Consider the following 22046-nt stretch of genomic DNA (forward strand, 5'->3'; position numbering starts at 1 on the left):
ATTTACCACCATTCATTATTCCTTCATGGAAGCAGTTATCTTTGGCTTCTGTGTGATCACACCTTCCTTTATTTTTACCCTACTTTGTACTATTCCTGACTTCTTTGCTGGATTTTTACTTCTTTCCCTGACTTTGTAATTTAAAATGCCTCAGGATCAAACTTTGATCTTCTTTGTTCTATCTTTTCTGTCTCCTTTAATGATCTCATCCGATGTAATGACTTTAAATACTGTCTTTATGCCAAGGACTTTGAAATTCACATCTCTAGCTGAAAACTCTCTCACAAATTCCACACATGATTTCAACTGCATACTCATTACAGCCACTTGGATGTCTAGTAGACACCTCAAATTAAACATGCACAAAACTAGACTACTGATTCTCTCCTCAAAACTTGTTTTACCCACACTTTTCCTTATATCTCTTTGTGAAAACATGATCCTTTTGGTGCTCTGGTCTAAGAGCTTTTATTCATCTTGACTCCTCTTTTTCCCTCATATGTTACATTCAACCACCAGGAAATACAGGTGGCTTCAAAATATATTCAGAGATATATACGGACCATTTTCCATACTTTCATATTAATAGTTTTCATCTTTCTTCAAGTCACAACAATTTCTCTTCTGGATTACTGCAGTAGCTTCCTAATATATTCTTTACTTCTGTCCTTATCCCATATGGATATTCTCAACCAAATAAAATTACAGCGGTCCTGTAATATTGGGGTTCAGGGGTTCAGGGTGCCCTCAGCTCCCCTGAGAGGACATTTCTCCAGGTTCTTGGTCTCCTGCCCTCTCAAGAATGAGAGAGGGGACCACAGTGCAGTGCGCAGTAAATGCAGGACTCAAAAGTGTTCGTAGAAAGTGATTTATTTAAAGAGAGGGAGAAACAGGAAAAGGAGAGAGAAAGAAACAGCTAACTCTCACACTGAGTGAGAGAATCCAGAAAGATGGAATCCAGGAGAGGAAAGCAGCTTCCACACTGAGTGGAAGGGAATAGAGAGAGATGGAGTTTAGGAGGGGAAGACAGACTTCCACGAGAGAGTGAGGAAGGGGACTCCAGCAGGAAAATCCAGGAGTCCCCATGGAAGAAAATCAGCTTCCATGAAGGGAGTGTTCCTGGAAGAGGATCCAAACATGGAGTCCAGAGGGGTGTGGAAGAAGGGGACTTTTAACCTGGGAGGAACCCCCACCTTCTCTAAGACCCCAGGCCAATGAAAGGAGTTTCTTAGAACTTCTGCTAGAGTGACTGACTTAGTTTCTTCCCGCCCCCACGAAATTCAAACATAAACCATTAAATCTCCCAGATGGAGAGAGATGGGAGGGAGGCATGGCACTGGGAAGTTCTTGTCCTTAAAACTACACCCCGCTGTGGTCCCAGAAAGAGAACACATTCCCACTGTCCTTCCAGTTCAGGATTGCAGGTAGACAGAACCTATCCCAGGACTCTATCCCATCACAGGGCAAACTCACATTCACACCCACAATCAGTCAGATTGGGACCATTTAGCCACACCAATTGACCTAAGTGCACATCTTTGGAAAGTGAGAGGAAACCAGAATACCTGGAGAAAAGCCACTCAGACATGGGGAGGCCTTGCAAACTTCACATGGACAGTAGCCTAGGCTAAGAATCGATAATATTTTTCTCATCAACATTGTAACCAAACGTCACTGAATGAAATGATGTTATTAGAAGACCTGCTGTAATTGGAATCATATCATATGTAGTTCTTTTAGATTGGCTTCTTCCACTTAGCAATGTACATTTAAGATTCTTCCATGTCTTTGCATAGCTTGTTAGCTCACTTCTTTCTATCACTGAATAATATTTTATTGTCTGGATGTACCACAATTTGTTTATTCATTCACCTATGGAAGGATATTTCAGTCGCTTCCAAGTTTTGACAATTAAGGATAAAGTTACTATAAAAAAAGACAACATTTTATCATTCAAATTTATCAAATTTATCAGTGGCTTCAATTTCATTCAGCATAATGAATATGTGCCCAATGTTTTAGGCTGTGAGATATATTATTAGAAGTCATGCCAAATATCAGAGTTATTCCTTTGAGATTTTCTTTCAGCATAAAATTTCATTCAAAATGTATTTTGAGAATTTCATTCAACATAAAAGCTAAATACATTAAGCTGGTCACTAATTGTGTCACTCCATTGCCTTTCTGAATGTATTTCTTATTGTTTCACCTTTCATTTTCTCTGCTCTAATGACATTGGCGTTCTTCTTGTTCCTTGAGGATGCTGGTTATACTAACTTCTTACTTCTTTTGCTCAGTCCTGCTGATGACTAGAATAGCCTTCTTTCTGATATTTCTGTAGTTAATAGAGTTATTTTCTTCAAATATTTATTTAAACATTACCTTTTTATTTTGATCAACAGAGTCCTCAACTTCCCCTTATTCTTCTTCACTGCTTTTCTCCCCCATATCACTTACTCTAACATAAAATGTTATCTCTCTTTTATTATTTCATTTTAAAATGGTCTTCCTTATTTTTTCATGCCCTTAAATTAAACTCAATATAAACAGATCTTATTCCTGTTTTCGCTTTTCCTAATACATTGTATGTGTTCAATATACATTCTTCTCCAAATGGTACAAAAGGATACGTGATTGAATGATCACTGATTTCGCTATCCTTTTGTTTATAATGGATGTGGTCAAACAAAAATAAAAATAAATTTAATGCGTACTATGCAATATTTAACGATACAATAAAGAATAATGCATATGACAGATTAAACAGTGATTTTTGCATCAGAGGATTCAGATTTCCATTTCTGTTCAACCAATATATGTGAAATTTGGACAGATACATTAAAGTCACAGTTGTCATATAAAGTGTATTTACTGAGATGTATGAGTTTTAACATTTCAAGTTTCTAAAGATTGCATTCAAGATTGTTGATAAGACTTCAAAAGACACAGCTGTGGAAAAAAATAAATTCTATGCACAAGTGAAAAGTGTATGTTTGTGCATTGATTGTGAGTTTGTTTGGGGATACATAAATGATTACAGCACAGTGGTTCAGTGATAGTTCTGGAATCAGAATACATGAGTTTTAAACTTCTCCACCAGAAATGAAGTGGCCTATGGCTAGTTACATAAACTTTGAAATTCTCAAATTTTTATCTGTAGAATGAGATCCTTGTGGTGCTCATCTATGGATTTACAGTGAGGATTAAATAATATAAACAGAGCAACGAGAAACCTGTTCCACACATGATAAGCAGTCAATAAATGTTTTATATTATAAAACATTGTGTTATTCAGTGTTATCCAGAGAAATAGAAAAAAAAGGAGAAACAAAAGCAACAAAACCTGATATACAGATATCTATATCTGTGTGTACATATGTATTTGTTGCATGTGTATGTGTGTATGTGTGTGTGTATACATATACAAGAATGAGAGAGAAACAGATTCCTTATAGGAATTGGGTCATGATATTACAGACACAGGAAATTCCACAGTGTGCCATATGCAAGATAAAGAGCTAAGAAACCTGGTGGTATAATTCAATGTGAGGGAATTGTTGGAATTTTTAAATTCCAAAGGCTTTAAAACCAGGAGTGCCAATGTCTGAGGGTAAGAGAAGATGGGTATCTCAGGTCAAATACAGAGAGAGAGAGAGAGAGAGAGAGAGACAGAGAGACAAAGAGATTTTAACCTTCCTTACGTTTCTGTCCTATTATGGTCCTCAATGGATTGAGTGATGTCCACCCACATTGATTAGGACAATTTCTTACTCAGTCTATTAATCTCAAGTACACTCAGAAATAGTTTACCAGCTATCTGGGCCTTCCTTAGCCAGTCATGTTGAAACATAAAATTAACCATCATAGGCATACAGAGAAATTTTAGAAGAGATTACACCCAGTATGTTGAAGTTCCACATGTGAGAATATTTTCAGAGTGTACAAGGCATCAAGATTTATTACCCTGCAAGAGTTGGCATTCAATCAAAAATATTTTAATGAATAGAAAAGTTAAGTGAAGTACAGTGTGGTCACATCAAATCAGATATACATTTACCTTAAGCAAAATCATCTATACTGACCCAAGATTAACCAAGTAGTTATTAAGATAGATGTATATTTATATATCATTGCTCCTAAATGTAAGATCTGATTCCCATCCTAGTAAAAAGCTATATTTCATCAGATATGAGTAAAAACTCATGGTGTCAAATTTAGTAACTATATTTCATTTTGTCCTTTTGAGTGTTTTAAGGAATTTTCCAAGATAATGCTGACTATAAATGAGTTTATTCCATGTGCTCTTTTACAAATATAACTCAATATTTTATACTTAGAAATGTGTTTTGTGGTAAGCCAGATGGATCTGTAAACAGATGTTTAAATAAAATATTAGAGTTAAAATAGAAATAAAGAATAGAAAAGCTCTGTTCTCTAATTTTATTGAAGGGAGGAGGTTTCCTATTAAAGTAGTCCAATGGTGAGGTGATTAGTATTACATTAAGAAGAAGGAAGTTAACATATTCAATAATGTACAATCAAGAAAAATAAATATAAGATAATACATTATGTAAATTGGGCATACTAGAGAAAAGCAAGGTAAAATAAAGTCTCAGATCAGGTTATCAGTGACTATCTTACAATGATTAAAATTAGTAACTCAAGAACATTTATTTTTAAAAAGTTCAATATATTGATGATCACATCAATTTCCATGTTAAACCTCATTTTCCCTTTTGTCATAATGTGTCTTTCAATGGTAATGTTCAAACTTCATTCTATATAAAATCTGTCCCTGGGGTGCTTGGGCAAAGAAGTTCACAGGTTTTTATAAAATACTAGAAGCCGAAACTCATTTACTCAAAGATCATTTCTTATATAACTCCTTTTCAGAATAAATTTTACATTTTAAGAGATGAGATAATCTATTAATAACTACTATGGGCAATGCTGGTCTAAAACCCAAAATTGTAGTTAAACTAAATCTTCTACATGCAAGTAAAATGCAATCTTCTACATTTTTCTTTTAGATGAGGAATATAAAACATGAACATTGTTTTAAAGGTGAGTTGCAAGTGAATGCTTTTTGATCTCTTGAACTTTAACATTTATTTACATTCATAACATAATTCGCTTTAAGATGTGCTTATCATTCTACTCCACACACATTTTATGGTTTTAAACAATGTCACAATAGACATGCAGTCTATTAAATAGTTGTAATGCCTGTAAGATAATCTGTATCACATAGTTTTAACTTTTACATCTTAAAAATGATTCTACCTGAATTGTATTATCATGCTTATATAATATTATAACTACTTTGGGCATACTAACAAGGCCAATGAGAAAATATAAAAATATTTATAACTTACATAAACTAAGGAAAATAAATGACAATGCAGTTTAATTGTAATATTTATCATTCTTAAAAATAAAATAAATTTATAAAACTAAAATATATGCATGCATTTTCTTGAATAAAGAGGGAACTCTACAGATAATACCTTTTCTGACATTTCTGGAAAATTCATTAGAATAGCAAATACATTATTTGGAATGCCGTAACAGTGAAATCTATTAAATGGGAAAATGATTATAAATTGTGCCATCATGAAACTACTCTGATTTGTAAATGTTAAAATAAATAATGAATCTTTTTACGACTTCAATAAATACTCATGTATTTTTATACATATAGTATGTCTAAGTTTCACCCAAAATTTATTTTCCTATAGACAGATTTAATGGTGTTAAAAGCTCTGAATTGCCTTTTAAAGAATGATGCAGTGTAAGAGATGACTCTAACTAGAAGAAGAATCACAGTGAATATTCTTAATGCAATAATATGCTTAATATCTTCTTCCTTTGCAAAAAAGCAATAAAATAAATGTGAAAGAAAATGTAGTCATTAATCATACAGTAATATACAATTGATCACTCAGCATAAAGCTATCTTTGAACATGGAATTGTTTTATATGTTTACTAGTGTTTGAATATCAGAGATCTAATTTTAACTACCACAGATATTTAAACAAATATCTGAGAGGATATATTTTATTTCTAGAAATATTATACATAAAATATGTAACTATTACATGTGTCTTTCTAGCTCTACTATCTATCCATGTTTATATGTGTATGTGCATTTGTGTGTATATGTAAACCTGTGTGTGTCCCCACATGGGATGTTAGGTTGGTGTGGGGCTCACAGAAGCAGAATTCTAGTTTCAGGTTAAAAACTCCAGTGATATGAGAAGTAAAGCTTGGCATCAGAATGTTGAGTCAACAGCCAGATATTTTAGGAAATGATAGTAGCTAATCCTTGGGACAAAATGATTTTCAGACGTCAATTTATCCTTTATATATTAACTAAGAGCAAAGTAACTAAGTTCTTTACTAGGCTGGCAGTAGATAACATCACCAGAGTTGGAATTTCAGTCTTTTAATTTCAGAAATTAAACTCCCTCTATGGTAGTATACCATCATTCTCCTCTGGAAATCCTGAATTTAAGAAACTTAAAATCAAATATAAATATTATCCATCTCATCCATCTCTCTGTTTAGTACTATCCCATCCAACCCTTAGTTAATAGGTAGTACCAATAAACTTAGTAATGTTTGCAATTACTAATCTATTACTGACATGTCAATATAGCCCATAAAGGAATTCCTAATATATCAATCCTTACAGTGTTTTAACGTTGTTCTTTAATTCATCTAACAAAATCTTAATTTTTCCAAATTAAGATTTTGTTAGATGAATTAATGAACAACGTTAAAACACTTAAAAATCTTAATTTTGTTAGATGCATTAATGAAATTTTAATGTTATTCATTAATTCATCTAACAAAATATAAGAAGCTGTTATAGGTCAGAACACTTTACTAGACCCAGGACTAAAAAGAAGAAAATGTCATTGGTACATGACTGTCATCAGTCATGGTTCAGTTATTTAAGTGACAATCAGATAATCATCCTACTAAACTCCATATTAGTCAGGTGTTTGACTATTTTATCCTATGTATTGTTTTCACTAGTGTCTCAAATGTCCTTTGTTTCACAGCCAAAATTCAGATCATATGAGGTTTAAACAATATCTGTTACAGTCAGAGAGTCATCAATTTATGACTGTTGTGTCCTTAGATTACTATTTGCAACATCAGAGCAAATCAGTTGGACTCCACGGTAACACATACATACCAGTATTACAGCATAGATGAAGGAAAGTAAATTTGTTGTTTCATTAAATGATTTGTTAAATGAGTGTTAAAGAGATTTGTATCTGTACACTTAAACAGATTTCTTGCTACTCAATTTAATTGTATGACTTTATCTCTGAACATGAACTTCCTAATTTTAAATGAAAAAACATTACAATGTTCCTTTCCAGGATTATGATGATAAACAGTTAAGTATTATATAAAAACTTTTTAGTTTATAAAGTTATACAAATTACTATTTATGCAAGATCAGTTGTTAATTTAGATTTGATATCTTAATTTACACACTCTAAAATATTCCTAAAGGAGTAAGGACAAACTGAAATTCACTTATTATTTACTAATTGCTTTAGAGAAGAAATTAAATTAAAAAAACACAAATTATTTCCACAAGCAAAGGGATGCTCTGTTCCCTGGTCTTCAGGATACTGTCTAAATATGTGTCATACTAATAGAATCTTAAGAAAGCTGACATAGTTTGAGGATACAACTATTAAATTTTGACAAAGTATATATTCAAATATTTATTATACATCATTCCTTTTTAATCTGCATTAATGTTTTTACACGTCTAAGTAAACGTTTCTATAGGACAATACACAATTTCTTGAGTGCTCTCAGTTGCTCAAGTAAATATTATTATAAAAATAGAGGCCAGGAGCGGTGGCTCACGCCTGTAATCCCAGCACTTTGGGAGGCCGAGGCGAGTGGATCATGAGGTCAAGAGATCGAGACCATCCTGGTCAACATGGTGAAACCCGTCTCTACTAAGAATACAAAAAAATTAGCTGGGCATGGTGGTGCGTGCCTGTAATCCCAGCTACTCAGGAGGCTGAGGCAGGAGAATTGCCTGAACCCAGGAGGCGGAGGTTGTGGTGAGCCATTGCACCCCAGCCTGGGTAACAAGAGTGATATTTTGATATTATATTTTGAATATTTATTCGTGTTTTTACTCCTTAGGTAATGGCTATTGTCCATGAACCACTAACTTTAAACATATAATAATGATGATTGTCACTATTTATAATTTGGAATCATAGTAATTACAATTGAGTTTGTTTTTCTCTTTTGCTTTAATTTTTGCAATTAAGTTTCAGTATCAGAGGCATTTTAGATATATTAACAAGTTTGAAATTTTAGATTTTTCTATGTTTTGAATCTTATTAACCAATTTAAGATATATTTATTGAATGATTGATGAAACTTACCCCCCAAAAATTTAAATCATGATATGATTTGGCTGTGTCTTCACCCAAAACTCATCTTGAATTGTAGCTCCCACAATTCCTCCATGGTGTCAAATGGAACTGGTGGGAAATAATTAAATCATTTGGGTAATCCTCATACTGTTCACTTGGTAATGAGTAAGTCTCATGAGATCTGATGGTTTTATAAGAGGTTTCTCTTTTCACTTGGCTCTCATTCTCTCTTGCCTGCCACCATGTAAGATGTGATTTTGTTTCTTCTTTTTCTTCCACCATGATTGTGAATGTGGAATCATGAAACTCACAGCTATGTGGAACTATGAGTCCATTAAACCTCTTTTTCTTTATAAAGTATCCAGTCTTTATTATGTCTTTATCAGCAGCATGAAAGTTTTTTCATTTATTTCAAATGTCATATTTTTAATGATTTATTTTTGTTTGATAATATATGCTTTTTTAAAAAAAAATCTAGTGAAAATGCATTTTCCTCATTGGAAATTTTCAAACAAACTTAAAAGTCAGTGGCTATTTCTGGTGAAAAAATATGACCTTATAGCTATTGTAAAATCGTATTTCATATTTATCTGTAATGTTTAAATATTTTCTTTAGTTGAACAGTTTATTTCTTGTTGTTTGATAGATTTATTTAAAGTTACACTTTTCCCTCTAAGTAGTACTTCACCTGCATCTTATGTGAAAAAATTTTAATGTCTTTCAAATTATATAACCTTTTATAATTAGCAAAAAAAGAATTTTCCTTTTTACTTTTTTAGGTGTTGTTTAATGATGTTTCTAGCATACTTTCCTAAATTAGTTAAACATTTTTAATAATATTCATTTGTGTAAATGTAATGAAGTATTGTCAGCCACTAGGTGTTAATTTCATCAGAAGTCCACATCTGCTTAAAATAAATTTATTCTCTGTAAATTAACAGTTTTTATAAGTCATGCTATTCTTATCTTTTATAGTTTTCTTATCTTTTTGTACATTAATATACCATGAGGTTATTATGATATTAAATTATAATTATTGTCATATCTATAGCTCCTTGTAATTCTATCAATAGCATATATCTATTATGTTTTATTGAGATGTTAATTCATTTACATGTATAAACATTCTTTTGATTTCCATCTCTTGCCCATTTATTTCTAACAATACTTTATTCTGTTGTTTGCAGTATGTCTTTTACAGACAATATATTATCTGAAATAATTCTTCTTCCAGTTATTAAGTATAACCGTTACACTTTTTCCTAAAATACTTTTATCTTTTTATTTAAAATAAACGTTTTTCTTTTCTTCACATTCATTAACTTATATGTATGTCATTTTATTTTGCTTCTTTGAAATGTGTTCATATTTTGTTTGCTTGTTTGTTTTTCAGAGAAAGGAGCTTGATGCATCATCCAGGCTAGAGTGTAGTTGTGCAATTGCAGTTCACTACAGCCTTGAACTTTTGGTCTCCAAGGATCCTCCCATCTCATACTTCCAAGTATCTGGGACTACAAGTGTGCGTCACAATGCCCAGCTGATTTTTAAAATATTTTGTAGAGACAGGGTCACACTATGGTGCACAGGCCAGTCTTGAACTCTTAGCATCAAGCAATCGTCTTGCCTCAGTCTCCCAAAATGGAATTACAGGCATGATCCACCATCCCTGACCACCATTTTATTTTTATTTCTCTGCTGAACAACATCAGCTGATAACTCAATTTTCTTATCAATGTCAAATGTTTACCAATGTCTGTATTTTCTGTAGAACCAGAACGTTTTCTAACCCTCTAATCTATTATTCTTTCTCTCCTCCTTCCGTTGGTCCAATGTTGGTTTCACCTGCAATATTATATGTTAATTTCTATGTTTATACTTTCATTGTTTGGTCATTTAAAAAATCCACCCATCAATAGATGTTTTATTAAAATTGCATTTTTATTAGAATTGCACTTCTGTGATGGGACTGGTGGGATTTTTTCTTCCATGTCTTGTTGCTTCTAACTGGAATTAATTAATTTTCTTGCTGGGAAATCCCCAAAGTAATTTCAAGGTCGATCTTTTGCTAGCAATTTTTCTGAGTTTCTGTATGCCTGAAGACATCTGTAATTCATTCTCTCATTTAACTAATAGCTTACATGAGAGGTAAAATTCTTTTTTTAATTTTCTTTAAAGGTTAAGAGAGTAAATATTTTAGGCCTTTCAGGCCATTTTGTTTCTCTCTCAATTACTTAACACTGCTGTTATAACAGAAAAGCATCCACAGACAGCATATCGATATCTTAGCATGAATGAGTATACTCCAATAAAATTTTATACACAAAATAGGAAGCAGGATGGATTTGCTCTGCAGTAAATAAAATTACTTACTTTTCTCCAAGTAATTTTTAGAATTTTCTCTTTTTTTTTTTAATCCTCTAAACTTTACAATGTGTGTTCAGCAGTCTTGATATGGCTTTTCTATTTTTCATTTATTGTTACTCTCTTTTTCTTGTCTATTCTGTTCAAACATTTATGAGTATTTTCAATCTGTTTTTAGTTTGTTATTTCTACAAATACTGTCACTTTTCTATTTATACTCTTCTTACCTTCTATGCCTCTTTATAGTTGTTGATACTTCTAATCTGGATTTCTTGTTTTTCTGTCATCCTATCCATTTTTATACATATCTGTTGGATGACTTTTTCACTAATTTCAAGTGCACCACGTTTGCTACTGTATTATTCTACCATTCACTTTTAACACTGGGTTCTCAATTTAACACTCATGTTTTCATATTTCTAAAGTCTTCTTGTCAGTCTGAATACATTATATTCTTTAAAAGTTTACTTTTTCCCCATTTATTCTCTTTGTCTATGCTAGATTTTTCTCTCTGTTGATTCTCCCCCATAGAGAGTTTCCCTTCCAGCTGTCTCACTGTATTTGCTTGTGATTTTTCTCTTTTTTCTTTCTCTTTGTGCATCTCTACTGCTGTGGCTAGGTACAATAACCTTGCCATACTGCTATAGTTTGAATGTGTCTCCCAAATTTTATGTGTTGGAAACTTAATCCTCAAGCTCCTATTTTGATTGGAGGTAGAGTCTTTGGGAGTTAATTAGGAAAAGATAAGGTCACCAGGGTAGATTCACATGATGAAACTGGTGGTTTATAAGAAGAGGAAGAGAGACTTTGCCCTTCACATACCCGTCCCTTCTCACCATGCATGCCCTCCTCCAAGCTGTGGCGCAGCAAGAAGACCCTGCCCAGATGTCAGCATCTTGCTCTTAGGCTTTCTAGACTCCTTAACTATGAGGCTAAACAACTTTCATGTCCTTGTAAATTATTCAATCTGTGGCTTACTTTCATAGTAACAGAAAACAGACCAATACATCTACTTTATGTTTTCTCAAGAAAGCTATAAGGTGGTAAATACAGCAGACTTCAAAAGAATTTCTTCCTGCAACCTGGGGCATATTCTGCTCATCTTCCCTCCATTCCACTCCCGGCCATCCTTGAGTACTCCATTCGTTCTTGAACCTATTACTTTATCATTTTTTATATCAGTGGGCCTCTAGTCTTTTATATGATTACCACAGGAGACAAAGAGAGGAAGTTCAGAGACTCAAACCTGCCATAATTTGGGGGGAAACAATTCTGGCTACATATGGGAAGGATTTCCAAATAAAATTAATACTGCCATCTATTAATCTTCAGTATTAATTAGAACTGTGCTACAGTTTATGTGTTGCTGTGGTTTGAATGATGATGTCCCCTCTATAATTCCTGTTGAACCTTGATTCCCAATTCAACAGTATTAAAACGTATGTCCTCTAGAAGGTAATTGAGTCATAAGGTCCTTGCCTTCATTAATGAGAGTAGATGCCCTTATAAAATGGCTTGACAGAGGGAGTTTGCTTTTTTTTTTTTTTTTGCCTCTTCTGTTCTTTCTATTATGTGAGGACACAGTGATTTTTCCCTTGTAAGGAAGCAGCAGCAGGCTACATATTGGGAGGACACAGCAGCCCTCTCTAGACCCTCAATGTGCTGATGCCTTGATCTACCCAACTTGAGAATTTTGAGAAATAAATTTCTATTATTTTTAAATTATTTAGCCCTAGGTATTATGTTGTAGCAGCCTAAAGGGAGAATGACATGTAATTTAAACTTCGATTATAATTATACAAATTATGAGATTAAGTGAAAAAAAAGGAAGCATGCAATAAAATGCAGACATGGCTTTAGGAGAGCTTTCTTTAAAGCATAGACAAGATATGCTGTTGTGAGAAAGTAGTGCTTATTTTCCAGAGCACCCTAGTTGCCTATTTGGGGAACTGGTTTCATCACATGCAAGGTCAAAAAGTAGATTACAAATTATCTGACACTTGTTGGTTATTAAGAAATATTTATTATTGTATGACACATAAATTTTACAGATAATTTTGAAAGAAAGCATGTTTTTCTCAGAGCAGAGGGTTCCATGTTTTTAAAATCTATGTTTAATAAATGTATAAATGAACATTATCAAGGGACAGGAGTCGTACCCCTTAGAGGCCAATTTGGTCACCAGGCTCTTTGGAATGTAATATGGAAAAGATTTTGGGTTTGAATTAACTTAGGGATAACAGGTGCCTAGCTCCTCATAGAGAAATTATTTGAATGTTCTTGCAAGTTAGCATTCTTTCTTTCAACAGTTTCACCTTATTATAAATATTTTAGTTATATAATGTTTTAAGTAGATTAAATTAATTGAATTAAAGTGACATATAAGCTGGTAAAACCAAATAAAGCTATTTCCCTTGATACAGCCTCTTTCTATTTCATCTGCATATGATATTCAAACTATAGTTTACCTTTTAAAAAATAGTTATTTCAAATATTCCAAACCACCTTTGTGATTAGTTACCTTTCTTCCCCCTCAATTCAACTGCCTGAAGAACACCAATTTAAAATGTTATAGAATTATTTAATGTTGAATCAGACCACTAACATCATACCTGTGAGAGTATAAGTTACAACAATTTCTATTAATTTAAATTTGAGAGAACAAAGTGTTTGCACTGATATTATTGGTTTTTCTTTCTTTCTGTAATGAAATTAGTCTAGTAGCTCTTGAACTTCTACAATCTTGGAAGGCCTAGCACAAAGATAGACTTGTATTAACTTTGACCTGAGAGATGTATAATATAGTAAATTACTCAATTACAAGTAAATTTTCAGAACATTAAAAACTGTATTCACATTAATATTTAAATAATGTTCCAAGTATTTATAATAAAATACATAATTGTAACATTAAACTTAGACTGTTATTCAATATTCGATCATCTTCTGCTAGTTGCCAAGAGTGAACATCTTTGCAACTGATCCATATAATTTCCTGATCAAATTATTATATAGTGATTTTTTGGTTTAGAATTTTAGTAGAAATCTAGTCATGTTGTCTTGCTTATATACTTGATTGTTAATCGAAAAGCATTACTGCATGCTTTTTTATACTGATGGCTAAGTAATTTATGCAGATAATTAAAGAAGTGCTTCAATTTTCATTACATCCTTAAGAGTACTCTCTTTTCAATCTAGATTAAGCTTAATAGAGTCATTTGCATGCCCTTTTCACTGATTTGGAGTTGTGGTTGCAAACGAATTGGTATTGTAAAACTTATTGACTTACTTTCAGCCTATTTCCTCATTGTATTGATCTATTAAAATATTGTCAGTGCCATAACAAGCTTACTTAAAGAACTCCTCATTAGAGTCAAAGGTTTCCTACCCTTCTTATATAATAGTGAAAAAATTAGGTGTAAAGGCTTACTAAATATAGACATTGTTATCCTAAGCATTAAAATAAAAATTTAAAAACTTAAAAATACAAGCACAGAAATTTTCATTATTGCCTTCCTGTCATTTTGTAGACTAAACCATTTATATAACACATATGTTCTTCTAGTCAGAATATGAATGATACTGACATTATAATAAAAAAGTAGAATTTACTTATACTGAAATAAGCCATTTTGGTTTATGTTGTCATATTTAGTTGTTTTGTGTACCTCTCATGTAGATTTAGTAGTTATTCTTGGACAATATTTTTTCCTTCTAGGGTATCTTTTACATGTTATTTTTTCTTTCTAGGGCACATATAGAGAAATAAAAAATTAAACAATTTTTTTTTACTGAAATAGGAAATATATTATAGTACCCTGAATTAAAATTACCAAATATAATTTAACTCTATTTAAGCCATAGTATAGAATATAGCTCTACACTGTTTACCTGAGCCAAAAGATGCAATAAAATTGGAAAGATATGCTGAAATTCTGGTTAGAGATGATATTCAACATCATTGTACTTTATTTGAAAAGAAGTTTGATGTTTCAAGTATTATATTTGTCTACATCACTCCATAACCCTTACCATGACATTAACTTTAACTTTTCTTGATTATTTGGCAATTTTTTAATATGAAAATGTGAAAATTCCTGGGTATTCATTGCTTTGCTTCTTGACTTTGCCCCCAGTGAGAAGCAGGCTGTATACAGAAAAGGGTCAACTACAAAATTTACTAATCAATATCTTAGACAACTTTTATTTAACAGACATTTTAAAAATAAACAAATGAAAGCAAAATTTCATTCAATTTAACTAATTATTTCAAATATATGAGCAGGTATTTGTGTCAGGTGCTGCGTCTATTAGTAATTCAAACAAAGATCCTGCCCTCATGGATATTTTCATCAATTACTGGGGATTATCACAGTCTTCTGAGTGTCAATCACCAGAAGTTTGCCTGGTTTAAATCATTCTTTAAAACTTACCTATCTGTTAAAATATCACCTTGCAATTTTTTTATTTGTTTTCACATTTATCTAGAAGTGATTACAAATGTGATATAAACAATGTCAATTTTTCTCTGAAATTATATTCTTCAAATACATTAGTACTTTTCAAATATATAGACATTTTTGGAAAGAAAATCTACTCTTAGATAGTCAATGAAATTCTAGGATATTTAGTAAAAATACTGAAATCCATTACAATGCAAATAAAATGTAAATATTAAGATAAATATATTACTACAAAGAAATTTAGCAAATAAGTAAAAGACAAAAACATTTCTAGATGCTATTTTTACTAGGTCAAAGTCTACTCTAAACATTTTATGATTATCTAAATTTAGAATTAATGTAAATTATTACTACTAACATTTATGAATTGTTGTATTTATATATTGAGTCAACATTTTTGGCATTATAAATAAAACTTTTATTTAGAAAAGATTTCAGATTGTGTTGGCTAAAAAAAGTCATGACACATTTACTCATTACATCATTTAAATTACTGAAATCATCATTTTACTTTTATAGAAGTACACAATATTCATTTTTGAAAGACAGTAATTTAGAATGAGATCATAGAATGAATGAAATAACATAATCGGAATGTTAATATCAAACAGGTTTTGAGGTTAAACTCAATGACTAAATTTTTTTCAAATTTTTACTTTGTAATTTTACGTATTGTACTGTCTCATACAATGTTTGATTCATTTCAAAGTTGTTTGGTTCTGAAACAATAATAAGATAACGAATGTAACCTTAAGACCACATTTACTGAATGATGAGAAAATAAAGTGACATTTCAAATATTGGTTCAATTCTTTTTTGTATAAACCTGCCAGGAGAGAGCTCTGTGTCCAGACTCAGTTTTCAGGAATCATATTTCAGATGTAGAAGTTCAGAGTTACCTTAATCTCTGAACACTGTAATACAGAGAAACCACTTCTAGCACTGCATGGGAGATGTCATTTTTCTTGATTAATTTGTCTAGGCTTCATTTTGCCAAATATCAAGAATGTACAACCAGTCCAGATTTATGCCAATCTTTTTGACATGCAAACATCTATTCATTAAGTTTCCTCAATTTGCTAGTGATGAGGACCATTCTAACATTCATTATTGCTAAATTCCAGTCAATGAATAATTCTTTTGTATCAATTTATTAGATCTTACATTTAAGGCATAAGTCAGTCAATAAATACCCTCTTAAAAATATTTCGAAGAATTAATGAATCCTCTGTTTAACAAAAATGCATACTCAAAAGTTTGCTTTTATAAAACTGCATGTGATTAAAATCTCAGGATTGTCATAATCCATTTCCTATACCCCTCATTATCAAACTGTAAGATTTTCATGATCATTTGGCAAGTTTTAACATGATCTCCAATGAAGACACTCTTAGGCCATTATACTTATGCTAGGCAAAAACTGCATTTATTTTATTCCCTTAGTCAGACTTTTAAAAAAGTTTTTGCTTAGACATAATTGAGATTTTACTAGAATATCAGTTGGTACAATATCTTCTTCCTTGCCTCTTATACTGTTATAGATGTTATGAAAAGGAATAATAGGAAGAGTGACAGTGACTCACTTTAGGTGATGAATTATATTTTTATTCACCTAAAACTATCATTTGTTTCTGAAGGTTAAACATTATTCTCTGTGTCTATGTGTCTGACTGACAGAAGTATTTCATGAGCATGTAAAACAGCACACTCATCTCCTACCTGTTTTATTTTTCTCATTCCTGACCAGTAATGAACCATGCCAAGCCACTATAAATTAACTAATAAAGGGAACCTATGACAAAATTGTATAGATAGAGGTAACTCATGCCTCTCTTTTTAGTCTCTGCATAATACACTAAGTAACAGCTTGACCTAAGAACAAAGGGATGAGAAAGTTGCTGCTGAAAGCACATAGTATTTGATCTTTGTCATAGAGAAAGGAAATATATTTAAATGGTAGTTTAAATATAACATGCTTGTTAAAAAAATAGAAGAGATTTTTATCAGTGTTTGACATATATTTATTATAGTACTACTTTTTTTGTCTAAATAAATAAAATCTTATTTTGTTTAGTAGTTTTAAATGTTACTTTCTAAGAATTTTTTAATATAAAGATTTGTATTGGGTTTTAGTTATCATGGTTGACTAATTTGCATAATTCTGTTTTATATTTTTGCATCAATATATAGACAAATATTTCCACTATTTAGATAAATGTATTTTTTAAAATAATTTATTGAACCTTCTATTTAGCTCTTTCTGATTCAGAGGGTTCCAGCTGAAGTAATTTTAGATGTAATAGCATTTCTATAATATGTTCATTTAACAAAATTCTTAAATAAGTTTCAGCTATATGTTATAAAAATATAAATTTTATTTATAACTGAACATGTTGGGTATCTTGATCTAGCCAAAAACAATTAATACGTTAAATGCTTCTCATGTATCTTTTAATTTTTCTCTTTCTTTCACTGCACATGTTTTTAAAAGATAGATTAAAATGACTAAAGTTCTCCATGTATCCATTTTCACAATTCCTAGTTTGCCTATTAAAAAAAAATATTAAGGTGAAGCTTGTGTCATTGTGATTTAGATTATACATATATTTATAGATAAAGGTAAGAGTCAAAGAGCTCAAAAATAGCATTTTATGAAATATTAGAAAAACCCATATTTGTGAAAGGCAGTGGTGAGGGTAAACCATTGCCTTTCTAAATATAGGTTTTTCTAATATAGGGTAGTCATAATAATACTCTTACATGAATCAATCATTAACCACATTTGGGGAGAATGTGAGTATGGATAACTTCAGAGTATTTTAAAGAGTGAACCCTATGTGAGACTACCATAACACTATGATGTAATCATTTACACCATGAAACTGTGGTGTGATCCATCCTTTAAAATCAGATGAAAGAAAGAACAGTGGGAGGAAGTATTACATCTGTTAATTCATCAAACATCGTCATAGGAAAGATTCAATAGTTAAACTAAATAAGTGATAATATGTGCAGTGCAAAGAAAGCAGCTGTCAAATAATACTAATACTAATAGCTCAAACAGACTAACATCTATAAGGGACCATTTGGGGTAAGAACCACCAGAGATATGAAATAACGTCTGAACTCTTTGTTATAAAATTGGTCAGAGCAATCCTGGCATAATTTACTTCTAGGAGAACAATTACCACACAATTACACATCATATAAATATTGAAATAATATAATATAATGTAATATATAAATGCATAACATTACCAATGAATTATGTTAAGACAGTTCATGCAATTTTATATTCTTTCTCCAAAAGAATATTCAAGAAATATTAATGTATGGATAGTTAATATCTTAAAAATGTATAACATAAAAGCTCACCAGAGACAATTCTTTTAAAATTACAAGTATGGTTGAGAGTTATTAATAATATTTTAATATTATTCTAGATTATACAATATAGCTACTAAACTAATATAAAAACACTTTTATTTTTGCATCAAAATTATTTTCGAAGATCAAATATTACAAAATTTACATAAAATTAGGTAACTAAGAAAACACATTGAAACTCAAGTAGCTAATAAAGACATAGCAAGGGTTAGGTGCCAAAATACTTTTCAAAATCAACTTTTGAATATACCAGGCATTAAATTGAAGATACATAATAGTTACAAAACATGTAAAGTAATGATCTTAATGACCAAAACTCAACTTCTTACCTAAAGATATAAAACAACCAGAAGCATAGATGTGACATTTCCTACAAAGCAACACAGTTTACATACTTCTTAATTATTTATTGAATATTAAATGTTATGCCAAAAACATGAAAGCAGCGAGGTAGGCAAGAGGATTATTAAATGCAATCCAACAAATACAAGTTATCTTGGAAAATAAACTGATGAGAGTAGAAAAGAAATCTTTCAAGAGGAAGAATACAGAATAGGAATCTATAAAAAAAATTCTAAATAAAAATTACAGCAAAATATTCAATTAAAGATGCTAACACCCCTATTTAATTCACAAAAATAAAAATCAATACAAATATCAAGTAAATGATTTTTTAAATGATCAAGAATTATAAATTAGACAACTAGAGAAATTCAGAACATTTTTAGGATATAAACTTCAATGAATTTTCCAGTTAACTGGGTAATTTCAGATCTTCCAGAACATATTCAAAATAAAGAATCCATAATAACATAATTGAAAGAGTAAATTTCATAAGATTTTACATTTGTAAGAACCAGCACATTTATAATTGCAATCTTTATAGCTATTTAACGTGATGTTTGTCTAAACAAATGGGATTATATATTTGTTATTTGTTATTTGATATAATATTTGATATTATATTATATATAATATATATTATATATTATACTGATACTCGTATGACTCATATGTTAAAAATTTCTGCCATGTATATCAACATGGAATTAATAATTACTTCCTTCAGAAATTTTTATATTAAACAAGAAATAAAATTAATAGTATTTGGAATGTGATACTATGTATGCATTTTTAAACAGTGAATTTAAGCCTTAATTATTGCTCAACAATGAATCATTTTATGATTATTACAGTGTATCTTCTGGCCTGTTTCATTTTTCTCTAAGTCAGTATTCTTTGATGATATAGAATTTTTCAATTATTAAAGTACATGTAAAGGTAAATGAAACTCCAAGATAAAATAATTACTTTAAAGTTGCTAACAGAATATAATTGTAACTGTAATACAAATTTTGAAAATGCCATTTTATATATTTAAAAGACAAATATATTTTAAAAGAGAAATGGGTTTTTTACCTTCCATGAAAAAAAGGACTTTGGAAGTAACATTTTATTAGTTATTATCATTGCATATAGTTTTATTATTTAATTATAATTGCTTCTATAGAATCCCTTGGGTATCTAAAATGCTATAAACACATTGCTATTCAATGCCTGTTAATAGAATAAAGATATATAAAAATATTTTTCAGATTGACACAAACATCTCTCTCAAGAACTCTTGTTATGGTGAATTCTTTGGTTATTTGTCATATTGAAAGATTTATATATAATATAAATCTTCTACAATATAAAATATCTTTATAGCCCAAAATAAAAAATTAAGACTTCAAAAGAAAACCTACCATGATAAAAGAAGATCCTCAATACTCCACCCTGAGTGAATTCCAGCAACTCTTAAAAGTTACATAGGTCCGTGACAGGTTCAGACGCCCAACACTGATTACCTAGGCTTAACAACAAAATCTGATTCATGAGAAGGCATTAGTATTTAGTTTAATTACTCTGTCATGGTATCTGCAGACTTGGAGAGATATCTAGGCATTAAAGTATGATTGAAAAAAATTTTAACATGTAAGTAAAGAATGGTATGGCATTGCATTGTTAGCAAGAATTTGAAGGCTGTTTGTAAATCTTCATCCATTCTGCAATGCAGAATCATGAGGAGGCATTAGAAAAATGCTTTTAAAAGGATAAACAAACATGAAAATTCTCTTTCTCATTCTTGAAAACAGAACAATTTAAGATTGAATAAACAGAAAGGATTCCTGAAATATTCGAGTGGTGAGATGCTGCAATAAAATAAATCAAAAGGAGCCAGAGTGATTAATGAAGTCAGTAAAAACTAAAAATATATTACCATCTTAGCTACCAAGCTAAGAGAAGATAATAAAAATATAAAATATTAATATGTAATAAACATGTACTAACCTAATTTGTATGATAATTATATTGTGAATTGTGCATGTCTGTATATATAATTAGAAAGTGAGATAGAAATAAAAACAACATTTACATATAAATAAAATTAGGCCAGGTGCGGTGGCTCACGCCTGTAATCCCAGCATTTTGGGAGGCCGAGACTGGAGGCTTATGAGGTCAAGAGATAGAGACCATCTTGGCCAACATGGTGAAACTCCGTCTCTACTAAAAATACAAAAATTAGTTGGGCATAGTGGCGTGTACCTGTAGTCCCAGCTACTCAGGAGGCTGAGGCAGGAGAATTGCTTGAACCCAGGAGGCGGAGGTTGCGGTGAGCCGAGATCGCGCCACTGCACTCCAGCCGGGCGCCTGGCAACAGAGTGAGTCTCTGTCTCAAAAAATAAATAAATAAATAAATAAAAATAAGCCAAATTAGTCTTTAGAAGTAGTGATTTACATGCTGATATATTTGAGGCAGTTATTACCTATGCATACATTTCTGTTTTCCAGCTTTTTAAAATATGTATATAAAAAATAGCATGATGATATATCACTCTCATGAGAAGTAGTTCTTTAAAAATTAAGAAAAATATGTATTATCATATAAACTTTTAATTATGAACATTACATTTCTAGTGAATTGGAATTAATCTGATTTATAGAATATATAATATTTCAAACATTACATTGTTTGACTATTGCCAATCTAGCTAATGTAGACAAACTCTTTTGATTTGATATACAATAACCATTATTTAAATCATAATAAATATGACAATTTAAACATGTATGTCATATAATACTTTTCAAGTATAGACAAAATAAGATGATTTCTGACAGAGCTTTCCATCAGAAAGGGTAAATATCAAAATTATTCAATTAAATTGACAATATCAAAAAAAACCTGACACTTTAAATTTAGGCTTATATTGATACAATTATTTATATTTGAGCCATACGTTTCTACTTATTTGACATCTTTCTACTTCTTTGACTTATTTGACATTTTCTACTTATTTGACATTATTTTCTTTTTAATATTGACCTGAAGCCGATACAATAAAACAGCTGATTGTTCTTTGATTC

Source organism: Aotus nancymaae, unplaced genomic scaffold (genome assembly GCF_030222135.1).
Source record: "Aotus nancymaae isolate 86718 unplaced genomic scaffold, 86718_ANA_hifiasm-v0.15.2.pri h1tg000014l, whole genome shotgun sequence".
NCBI lineage: Eukaryota > Metazoa > Chordata > Mammalia > Primates > Aotidae > Aotus > Aotus nancymaae.